Consider the following 12,811-nt stretch of genomic DNA (forward strand, 5'->3'; position numbering starts at 1 on the left):
ATCATCCTTGCATCTTTAGTCACCATTTCTCCCTCAGTTTTGATCTTTGTACCTATCCCTATAGTACTTCTAACCTTGGTTTTCTTGCCTCTTGGCTCATAAAACTGCCAACTCTCTATCTAGCCATTTCACTTCTTCTTCTAAATTAGAATCATATGATCTTGAGGCCTTACCTTGGGAACCTGCTACATTTACCTTCTTAGAATTTATTATCATAAACTGCTTTGTCAATAACCCAACACGCTATCTGCCTCTTGAGTATGCCACCTTTGATTGGTGAGAGAGATCAGATCTAATATCTTTGATGTTTCCTCTTAATGTAGGTGTATGAATACTCCAACAGTAATATATCTGCCATAGCTTTTGAACTAGTGTTTAGGGCTCAATAGAATATTTCAAGCAAGCTGCTTCCTGCAATTCTATGATTCAACACCATCATTTACTCCTTATTAAATCAAAATCATGCCTCATACATTGATTTAGAGCGCAACTGCCTAAAATTATATCTCATCCTGTAGCATTATAGATAGAGAAAAGAAATAATCTAAAATCTTCCTACGCAACTCATTGCAAGTAGTAATCGATCCTTAAGAAAGTTCCCCTAACCTTAGTGTAGCTTCACTAATTAGAGAGAAAGGGAACAACCTGAGTATGAGAGCTTCCTGATCTACCTCTGATATAGTGTATGATATGTAAATCACGATAAAATTTATTAGGTGCATATTTGTGTCATTAGTGGGCAAGCCTGAAAACACTCCCTTCAAATTCAACAGCTGGATCATAGCACCGATGATATAAAACTTAGTATTCGGTGGAAATGAAAAAGGAATGATAACTCCTCTCTCAATAGGCTCAATATATCCCAATTCCTTCTTTGGATCATCATATGCCGGCCAGTACTAATAGGCTGGGAGTACTTGATCTCTATCCCTTCTACCTTTGTAAAGTTCTACTCGATGATTAATTATCGGCCTCTACCTTGCTAGCTCTGCCTCCTGAGTTGCACGACGGGCAACCTTATTATCCCTTGCCGCATTTTCTTCAGCTAATAATCACTCAGTAGTTTGATTCAGAATCTCCTAAATTAGACTAGGCAGAGAGGAAGGCAAATTATTTGGGTTATTTTGAACCCCTTCAAGCTTACCTGCTCATCTATGTTCTGACATCTTACGATTTGGCTGTAGGATTCTTTTTAGTTCAGGATGAAGTAGGAGTATGGGATTGCCTTGACTCCTTGCGCTAGGCATACACCGGTAAATGGCCCAAGAATAATAGAAAAATAAAACACAAAAACTTTAAAAACTTCAACTAATAAATCACAATTGTATTCCCCGACAATGGTGCCAAAATTTTGATGTCGCCCAAAACTACACTTCCAAGAGTATAAAGCAGCCGAAGTCAAAATATAATAAGCCGATTAGATTGGGGTCGAACCCACAGGGAATAGGGCAGAACTATCTCTCAAATTTGTTGAAATATTCAGGCCATGTAGAAAAGTAAATGGGGGATTTGTTTAGAATATTAGAAAGTTACAAAACTTGGATGCTTTTGGTTGTAAACAATCTAAAACAAACACTAGGACTGTGTTCCCCTTTGCTTCCTAACTCAGTAGGTTTGTCCTATTTTGTTGAGCTATTTCAATATCTTGCATTCAGAATCTGATAAGGTATGTATCACTAACCATCTTGTGAACACCTTTAGTGAATTTCACTCTTTACCTTTTGAGTCTCAAAGTGTCACCTTGCCAACCTTTATCCTAGATCCCAAATTAACTTTTACCTTTTGAGTTTCAATTTAGTAAGATTAGATCGCAAAATTATAAGATTGAGGTGAATCTCAAATTACTGTCGTGATCTTTATTTCCTAATCTCTACATCTATTTTGAATTAAGTAGCAAACACAGATGGGTTCTTAATATTTGCAATCGTTAAGAAGCAATTAAACTGAAGATGATCACAATACCTGCAAGAATATCAATTTGGGAAAATGTTGCACTTCTCCTACTTTATTATTCACCAACGGTTCCCACGACCCTAGCTAAGGGAATTAGCCTCTCATTATTGTGAAACAATACATTAGAATTCATAAGTGAAATCATAGACACAATCTCATAATAATATATGAAGAAAATCCAAAGTCTCAAATCAATAACAGCAACAACAATAACATACCTAGCATATTCCCACATGGAGGGGTTTGGAGAGGGTAAGTGTACGCAATCCATATCACTACCTCAGATGAAGTAGAGAGGTTATTATTGATAGAACCCCGGCTCAAGAAAAATAACCATAGAACCAACAAACAAACAAACAATATAAAAGCACACAACAAAAATAGGATAACAAAAGTCTCAAATTAATAAATCAACCAAAATCTAAGATCATAAGAATCCCAAGATCAAAATCCAATCTTGGAATCAAAATATATGTTTGTGAACAGTATAAGTGCGTAAAACTAACTAAAAAATGTCAAAAGAGTATTTATAGATTACATGGGAATCTTAGGAAAACTTTAAAAAAAAAAAAAGAGGAAAACTGGAGTCGGTGGCCAGCTATGATGCCATTTACGGGCTGTAGGTGGCACCTACGGTCCGTAGCTGACACGCCTATGATCCATAGGTTACATGGCCAAAACTTCTTTAGAATCTCTCTGAAACTTCAAATTTTGGCACTTGTTTTGTCACCTATAGGTCGTAGGTTCCCCATCTAAGATAGTAGGTCAAAAATCCTAGCTTCCGAATCTTTGAAAAATCAACTCCCTGATACTTATTCTGGCACCTACGCCACGTAGGTAGTACTTATGGTCCATAGGTGCCCACGTAGGTGGTCCAAATCTTTAGCTTTCACTTTTTTTCTTTTGTTTAGCTCCTAAAACCTAGTTTCCTACAAAATATAAGACAAAGCACATCTGCCATGACCCGAACCAGGGCCTGGCCGTGACGAGTATCTCAAGTACACCATAAATCGGAGATCACCCCTTATCCTAACCTCAAGAGCACAATAATAACAATAATATTGGTAAATCAGAATCCTATTAAGATATTAATAATAGAAAATAGACAACTCAAATGAACTCTAAGAGTCAATCAATGGCCAACCCACATCTTTCCACAATAGCCTCTAAAACCAGAATTGTAACGAGTTGAGACATGCCCCGGACTATGACCAAAGACAATCCAAAGTATTGTAACCATATGAATGAAACAATAAAATGATAAGGCCTTCCGAAGTATGGAGGCTCACCACTTTACAACAATTCAATGAACATGCTAATACACCTAATGCTGCACAAGAGCAATAAAAATATCCTCGGACGCTACATCATGGAATGATGTAGCATCTTAGGAAGGTCAGTGGGATAAGAATTGACATGTAACTCAAAAAAAATGATAAAATAATGCCTTGTCCACGATTAGTCAAAACACACGAACACATTCATATATACATATATAAGATGTTGAGATAGTCTAAGGGTTATGGACATGAGAATTTTAAAATCATTAACCTAGACTGTGCAGCTCGCTCCGTCCTAAAGGCATCCATGGACTATATAGGTTCAACTCCCCTTATTGAAAGAGAACTGGTGCGTGTTAGCCTCACAAATTGAGGAAAATCCAAAGGAAAGCTAAAGCCACCATAGGCAGTAGCCATCCCAAATATAAATATCAAGTATGTGTCAAGCACACTGTCATGTAGACCCTCAACACCGAAAAACATGGTTTCTAGTGTTTGTCCCGTTCACGGTGAGCTATACAACCCCCTTTAAACCAAATTAAAATAATTTGCACATACAACCAACAGTAACCTAGGAATCATTCACTATGCCAAACCGATCCACATTGACTCCCAAATTCCATAAAAATCCAAACCATAGCCACCAAGGCCATCTAAATCCATTTAACTAACCATTTATCCATTAATGTAATGCATTGGGTTCAAAAATAAGTTAAACCATGCAGTTTTCCATAATTTAAATCAAATTCATAAAGTGGGTTGAGGTTCATGAAATTCAAAGCCAAAATTCATCCATTTTGGAGAAATCCATGCCCCCCATTCCAACCATTTAAATAATGTTACAATTCAGTCCTAAAAATATTAATTTAAAGCATGAATAATCAATTCAAAATGCGGGACAAGTAATTCAACTAGTAACAACCAAAACCCCTCAAACCAATTTCAAAACCCATAACTTAAATCACATGAAAAATCATTCAATTCATGCCACAATGTAAAATTAAAGTTTAGGAAAAATAGACATGCCTGAAACACATAAGAATTTGAAATCAATTTGATGTTTGGAGCCTAGATGATGAACGCACAGTGAAACCCCTAAGCTTTCTTGGTTGGAGAGATAAAGATGAATAAAGTAGAGTTTGATCTGTGAAAACTGAAGAAAAAGGGTTCCTTTTATGTTTATAAGTCGTGAAAAAGGTGAAAAGACCAAAAACCCCTCACCCTTAAGTAAAAAAAACAAGATTGGATGAATTTTACACTTGGCGTGGCATGACTTTATCGCAGAGGTTATCCTTCGTGCCATGTCGTTATCATGGAGATTAACCTCAGTGAGCCGGTGATATCGCTGAGGCACACTGCCTTAGATTTCTGAAATTTCCCCGAACCCTTTTTGAAAATTCTAAAACTTTTCTAAATTACCCGATTTACATCCCTAAAATCAATTTAAGTCAAAAATCAATATTAGACACGGGGGGAGGTCCAAAATAAAATAATTGAAATTTTAAGGATCTTACATTATCCCCCTCTTGGGATAATTTATCCCCGAATGATGATTTAGGACAACTTTAGCAGAAGAATATAAAGAATACACCAGAATCAATTGATAAACTCAGAAAATAACCATAGGAAAACCAAACTTATACCTGAAGCACTTTCATCCAACCCAGGGAACAAGAATGGGTACTTGGCCATCATATTTTCCTCAGCTTCCCATGTAGCTTCTTTCATCTTTTTGTTTCTCCAAAGAACCTTCACTGAAGCTACATCCTTGGTCCTCAATCTACGAACTTGCCAATCCAATATTTCAATCAGGACTTCCTCATAAGACAAGGAATCTATAACACCAACATCCTCTACATGCACTATCAAGAAAGGATCACCCACACACTTTTTCGGCATAGACACATGAAACACGGATGAATAAAACCCAAACTCCCAAGAAAATCCAATGCATAAGCAACGTTCCCAATTCTCCTCTAAATCTGATACGGACCAACATAATGGGGACTGAGATTCCCTTTCTTCTCAAACCTCATGACTCTTTTCATAGGAGACACCTTCAAGAATATCAAATCATTTACTTCAAATTCTAACTCTGTTTGCCTCACATCCATATAAGACTTTTGGCAACTTTGAGCAGTCTTTCTCTAATCACTCTCACCTTTTCATGACTTGGTGAACCAAGTCAGGATCAAACAACGTAGTCGCACCAACCTTAAACCATCTAATAGGAGACCTACACCTTCTACCATAAAGAGATTCAAAAGGAGCCATCTGAATGCTCGAATAATAGCAGTTATTATATGTAAAATCAATGAGAGGCAAATGATCAACCCAACTACCCTTAAAATCAATCACACAGGCCCTTATCATATCTTCCAAAGTCTGTATAGTATGCTCTATTTTTCCATCCTTCTGACGGTAGAAAGCGGTGCTAAGGTTTACTAGTGTACCCAAACCCTTCTTACAAGAATGCTAGAAGTGATAAGAAAACTATGTACCTCAATTTGAAATAATAGACACAGGCACACCATGCAACTTCACAATCTCTTGAATGAACAACTTAGCAGTTTTCTCCTAAGTAATTAGTCCTCAAAAACAAAAAGTGAGCATACTTAGTCATTCTATCCACAATGACCTAAATCGAATTATACTAATTCCGAGACTGCGGAAGATCATAATGAAATCCATATTGATCATCTCCCACTTCTATATGGGTAACTTTATCTCCTTAGAAATACCAACAGGCCTCAAGTGCTCAACCTTAACTTGCTGATAAACCATACACTTAGCAGTAAAATTTTCTACATAGTTCTTTATATTGTTCCACCAATAGATCTCCTTCAAGTCATGGTACATCTTAGTATAACTTGGATAAACTGTATATCTAGACTCATGAACCTCAATCAAAATCCTTTCCTGTAGCCCATCAACATTAGGAACATACAACCTACCTTGATATCTTAAGATACCATCTTCCCCAATCACAAAAGCCATAACCTTTTGCTGACCCACATCATTCTTAATCTCCATAAGTATGGGGTCTAAAGTCTATTTTTCCTTCACTTTAGCACCAAGAGATGACTTGACCACCTCTTGAACAATCACTCTTCCATCTTCAAAGTCCAAATAAAAAGCTCCCAAATTAGCTAACCTCTGAATGTCCTTCAATAACCCTCTTTTCTTCTCATCAACATAGGATAATCACCGTATAGATAACCTGCTAACAGTATTAACAACAACGTTAGCTTTACCTAGATGTTAGTGAAGACTTCTGTCATAATCCTTAAGCAATTCAAGCCATCATCTCTATCTAAGATTCAACTCCTTCTGAGTAAACACATACTACAAGCTCTTGTGATCTAAATAGATAACCACATGCACCCCATACAGATAGTGGTGCTAAATTTTCAAAGCAAAAATCACAGCTGCCAACTCTACATCATCAGTTGGATAGTTCCTATCATGAACTTTAAAATGTCTAGAAGCATAAGCTACAAAATTACCATGCTATATCAAAACATAACCAAATCAGACACATAATGCATTACAAAATACAACAAAATTGTCAGTACCCTCGAGTAGGGTCAAACTGGCATAGAAGTCAACTTATCTTTGAACTTCTCAAAACTAACCTCACAAGCATTAGACCACAAAAACTTAACTTTCTTCTGAGTCAACTTTGTCAATGGAGCAACAATAAAAGAGAAATTCTCCACAAATCTCCTACAATACCCAGTCAAACCCAAGAAGCTCCTATGTTGGTTGGAGTCGTAGGTCTAGGCCATATCTTAACTGCTTTCACCTTCTCTGGATCCATCATGATACCCTCACTAGATAACACATGCCTAAGAAAAGTCACAGCATTCAGTCAAAGCTCACACCTAGAAAATTTAGCATACAACTTTTAATCCTTAAAGGTTTGCAACATAATTTGAAGGTAATTGAAATGATCCTCCCCACTCTTAGAGTACATCATGATATCATCAATGAAAACTATCACAAATAAATCCAAAAATTGTCTAAACAATCGATTCATAAGATCCATAAATGTAGGCAGAGCATTAGTCAACCTGAATGACATCACCAAAAACTCATAGTGATCATATCGGGTTCAAAAAATAGTATTAGAAATATCAACCTATGTAATTTTCAAATGATGATAACTCGAATGAAGATCAATCTTAGAGAAACATCTAGCACCCTGAAGTTGGTCAAAAAATTCATCAATCCTAGAAAGAGGGTACTTATTATTCACTATCACCTTATTCAGCTGACGATAGTCTATACACATCCGTAAAGACCTATCTTTCTTTTGCATAAAAATCATAGGATCACCCCACATAGAAATACTAGGATGAATGAAATCCTTATTAAGAAGATCATTTAACTGCCTTTTTAGCTCCTTTAGTTAGCCGAAGCCATTATATAAGGGGGAATAGAAGTAGGATGAGTATCCGATAGAAGATCAATCCCAAAATCTATTTCCATCTCATCCATAAACCCCTGAGGATCCTCCTCAATCTTAGAACCTATAAAGGTTGGGAGATTCAGTCTCATGAACTAGCTAGCCTGAGTGACCTCAAACTAAGAAGCAATAGAACTAACACGATTGGACTGATGTAACTGAGATATCACCAACTAAGTAAGCAAATGAATAGACTAGCGGAACTCCACATTAAAGATGTCCCCCTAAAGCGACTGATCATAAGCATCACCACCTCAAAAAGCTCTAGGAGGATTAGAGGGGATAGGTGAAACCCCACATGGGATGGCACAATCAAGAGCATGGATCCTGGATCGGGTCTGCACTCCATACACAGGGCGAGTCCCCTCCACATTGTCCTTAGATAGGACAGAGTTCCCAGAAGAGTTTCTACGAATATTAAATCTTTGAGGAGGCATAATCTAAAATGCGAGAAAGCCAGGCGTTAGAGAAGTTTCATAACACTAGACTCCATAGCTTGAAATAGAACACAAAAAAGAAAAAATATACCTAAATGCCTTGTAGCCCCCTTCTCCTTATAAGTGTGGTGTGCTACACACTCATAAAAAAAATTCTACTCAACACGACTTTATGGATACCTCAACAACTTTAAATCATGCTCTAATACCAGGCTTGTCATTACCCAAACTAGGGTTTATCTATGACGGGTATCTCAAGTTCATCATAAAATGGAGATCACCCCCTTATCCTAACCTCAAGAGCACAATAATAATAATAATAATAATAATAATAATAATAATAATAATAATAAAGTGGAAGCCAATTAAGATAGTAATAATAGAAATAGATAACTCAAACGATCTCTAAGAGTCAATCAATAACCAACCCACATTTGTCCATAATAGCCTCTAAAATTAATTAGTAACAAGTCGGGATATGACTCCGACAATAACCAAAGAGAATCCAAATTACTATAACCATAAAGAATGAAATAATAAAATGATAAGGCCTTCCAAAGCATGAAGGTTCACTACTTCACAGCAACTCAACGAACATGATAATCCACCTAATGCTACACTGAAGCAACAAAAATATCTTTGGACCCTACATTATGAAATAATGTAGCATTCTAGAACGTTAGTGGGATAAGCACTGCATGTAACTCAGGAAAAGTGATAAAATAATGCTATGTCCATAATCAGTCAAAACCACATACACGAATTCATATATACATATATAAGATGTCAAGATAGGATAAAGATTATGGACATGAGAGTTTTAAAATTATTAACCTAGACTATGTAGCTCACTCCGTCCTAAAGGCACTTGTAGGTTATATAGGTTCAGCTCCCCTAGTTAAAAGGGTCTCAGTGCGTGTTCGCCACATGAACAAAGAAAAATCCAAAGGAAAGCTAAAGCCACCATGGGTAATAGCCATCCCAAATATATATATGAAGTATGTGTTAAGAACACGGTCATATGGACCCCCAACACCGGTAAACATAATTTTCAGTGTTTATCTCCCGGGACTTACACTGTCACAGTGAGCTACACAACCCTCTTTGAACCCAAATTAAAATAATTTGCACATACAATTAACTCGTAACTTAGGAGTCATTCATTAAGGCATTTACCACTTGGTATCCTCATACCAATACACTTGCAAGCTAAATTAAACATGCCAAATCAATCTTCATAATCCACATTGACTCTCAAGTTCCATAAAAATCCAAACTATGGCACCAAGGCCATCCAAATATATTTAATTAACTATTTATCTGTTAATGCAATGCATTGGGTTAAAAAAGAAGTTAAACCATGCAATTTTTTATAATTTAGATCAAATTCATAAAGTGGGTTAAGGTTCATGCAATTCCAAGCCAAAATTTATTCAATTTGAGAAAATCCATGTACCCCATTCCAATTATTTAGATAATTCCCCAATTCAGTCCGAAAAATATCAATTTAAAGCATGAATAATCAATTTAAAATGTGGGAAAACTAATTCAATCAGTAATAACTAAAACCCCTCAACCCAATTTCAAAATTCACAACTAAAATCACATGAAAAACCATTCAATTCATGCCACAATGTAAAATTAAAGTTTAGGAAAGAGAGAAATGCCTGAAACACAAAAAAATTTGAAATAGATTTAAAGTTTGGAGCCTGGATGATGAATACACAGTGAAACCCCTAAGCTTTCTTGGTTGGAGAGTTAAAGAAGAATAAAGTAGAGTTTGATCTTTAAAAACTGAAGAAAAAAGGTCCATTTAATATTTATAAGTCGTGAAAAGGGTGAAAAGACCAAAAGCTCCTCATCCTTAAGTGAAAAAATAAGACTGGTCGAATTTTACACCTTGGCATGGCACGATCTTATTACAGAGGTTATCCTCCGTGCTACGCCGTTATCGCGGAGGTTAACCTCCATGAAACGGTAATATCGCGAAGGCACACTGCTTCAGAGTTCCAAAATTGCCCGTAATCCTTTTCAAAAATTTTAAAACTTTGCCAAATTACCCTATTAACATCCTAGACACAATTCAAGCCAAAATTCGATATTATGCATACGGAGAGGTCAAAAATAAAATGATCAAAATTTGAAGGGTATTACAACATCATATCTAACAAAACAACCTCAGTAACCGTATATTTTCATAGTTTTCAACATCGAAAGTGCTATAAAATCATAGCACATCAGTGATATAAACATACAACCGTACTATGTACTCATTTGGTCATGCCCTACTTCAAAACCTGCATATTCACCTTTAGCCTTCGTCCCCATGACCTTAAGTTATGACTTGCATTTTAAGGTATAATCGTGTGATCCAATCGTGTAAGCTTCTTTACACTTAATTTCTGTATTCATTGTTCTAGGTCATCCTTCCCATGATTACATGGCACGATAGTATGGCAAAGGTACGATAACGAAAAGCTCTCGTCTGAGAAACATCTGAGAATCACTTCTTTGTTTCTTCCTACGATACCCAGGTACGAACGTGGTTAGCTCCCAAGGTCATGGCAATGATCTTCTTATGCCTACTATAATAAAAAAATCAGCACTCCAATCTTTAAGACCTGTTTGACCCACAAACACCCAAAGATCCATCATATTCATATCAAAGTACCTTTAAACTTGCACATGTTCATATTATTAAGCATCTTAAGTGTCGTAATTTCACGGCACATCACTCATATAAATTTTGTGCCCTGAATTTTTCTTTCCTTTGCTTAGTGCTTTTATACCGATTTAGATTAGGTTCTGGAGAATCATTACTAATTTTTTATCATATTGTTTATACTTATCAAATATACTAAACAAAAATTGATTTATGATTATCTGCTTTTAAAAATTATTTTAACTTCAACATTAGCTGAATGGTTAAGTGATTAGGGCTCTCCTATCTAGGATGAGTAGGGTAGGTGTCCGCACGATCTGTGATTTGGATCGTGACATTAGTACAAATAGTTAGCTATTAGGATTGGACTATTAGTTTTCGGATATTGAATTGTGCCTCCTTTGAGAGCTCTAAAGCCTTTGTTGATTTTCAACATCTTGTCCTAGGATTCGTAAGTAAGTTTACAATCTTATTGAGGATTCTAATAGATTAAGTGTTATACTGCTACTAATACCCAATAAGTGATGTTTTGATTAGTTTCATCATTATATCTTTTAATTATTTTGAATCTAATAGTGTCTTTCTTTAATTGCTATGCTATCTTTATTTTTTATCATGTTTCACATAACCTATTAAATAGTAGAAGGTCATCAACAAAACTCAGTTGAATAATTTGCATTCTCTCACACTTCGGATAGAAATTAGAGTTAGGACTATGTCTCATCTTCTTTAGTAACCTTGTCAAGTATTCCATTGATAACATAGATAAGTAAGGGGATATTGAATCCTCCCGTCTCAATTCTTGCTTCATAGGAAAAGTGGTAACTTTACTAATGCACTAATGTATCCAGTCTACCAACTTCCTAGGAAATTCCAAGTATTTCATTACTTATCTAACATAAATTGAATCTCCTCAATTGATCGATTGCAGATCTGGTATCTTATTCTTTTTTATCTTCCAATCAATTCTCAATTTTTGGAATCAGTTTCTATTTTTCCTTATCACTTTAAGATTTCTTGTCATCTCTGATTTAATCAAGAATCTCTAATAATATCATTTGGTTATTTTCCTAAATCATTTGAAATCAAATCATTGTTGAAAGTTTTGAAATTAGAATGAGAGTTGAAGGAGTTGGAGAAACAAGCTCTTCTCGGGCATATTCTACAAATATATTATACATGCATTCTTCAAAGTTTAATGTTGGATCTATTCTCATTTTGACAAATTTTGATGAAACTGACTGTTGATTTAAGGTGTAGATAAGGACTTGTTAGAGATGAATAACGTGATTTTATTAAGGAAAGGCGAAAAAATCAAATTCAAACTCACCTGACTATGACCAATAGGTTTATAATCTCTCGATGAAGTGGAGCAGAATTTTGAAGCTTTATGATACTGTATTATCAAAATTAAGTAGAATTCTTACGAATGTTTATCTATATATACTTCATACACAACGCTTTTAATACAATCTATAATCTATATCTATAATCTATAATCCATAATTCATAATCTATAATATATCTATAATCTATAATCTATAATATATTAAAAGTGTGAATATCCTTAGAAAAATGATTTGAACTTTTTGCACTTCACTAAAATACTTTTTAAGAGATAAAATCATCTTTTCACTTTTTTCCTTCAATTATTATTTAATTATATATATAATTTTGAATCCTAGAATATATGGGTTAGGATTTTAAAATATGGTAATGGATTAGGACTTTAAAATATGGTAAGTTTTTTTCTTAAATTAGGACTCCTGTTTGTTTTGTAATTTATGTAGATTTAATTTTCAACATATTTTTATATTAATATATTGTCTCACGCTTGTATTTTATGTTATTTCAACCATTGTAATTGTCATCCTTCAGGTTAGTATGTTATTCCCTCTCTCTCTTTTTTTTTTGAGTTATTTTTTCTTTTCTATTGGTTGTCGTGGCTTATTATTTTTTCTTTAGCTTGGGAGTGATTTTAAGTTACGGGTGTCAAGTGGGCCGGGCCGGG

This window comes from Capsicum annuum, chromosome 6, assembly GCF_002878395.1.
Source record: "Capsicum annuum cultivar UCD-10X-F1 chromosome 6, UCD10Xv1.1, whole genome shotgun sequence".
NCBI lineage: Eukaryota > Viridiplantae > Streptophyta > Magnoliopsida > Solanales > Solanaceae > Capsicum > Capsicum annuum.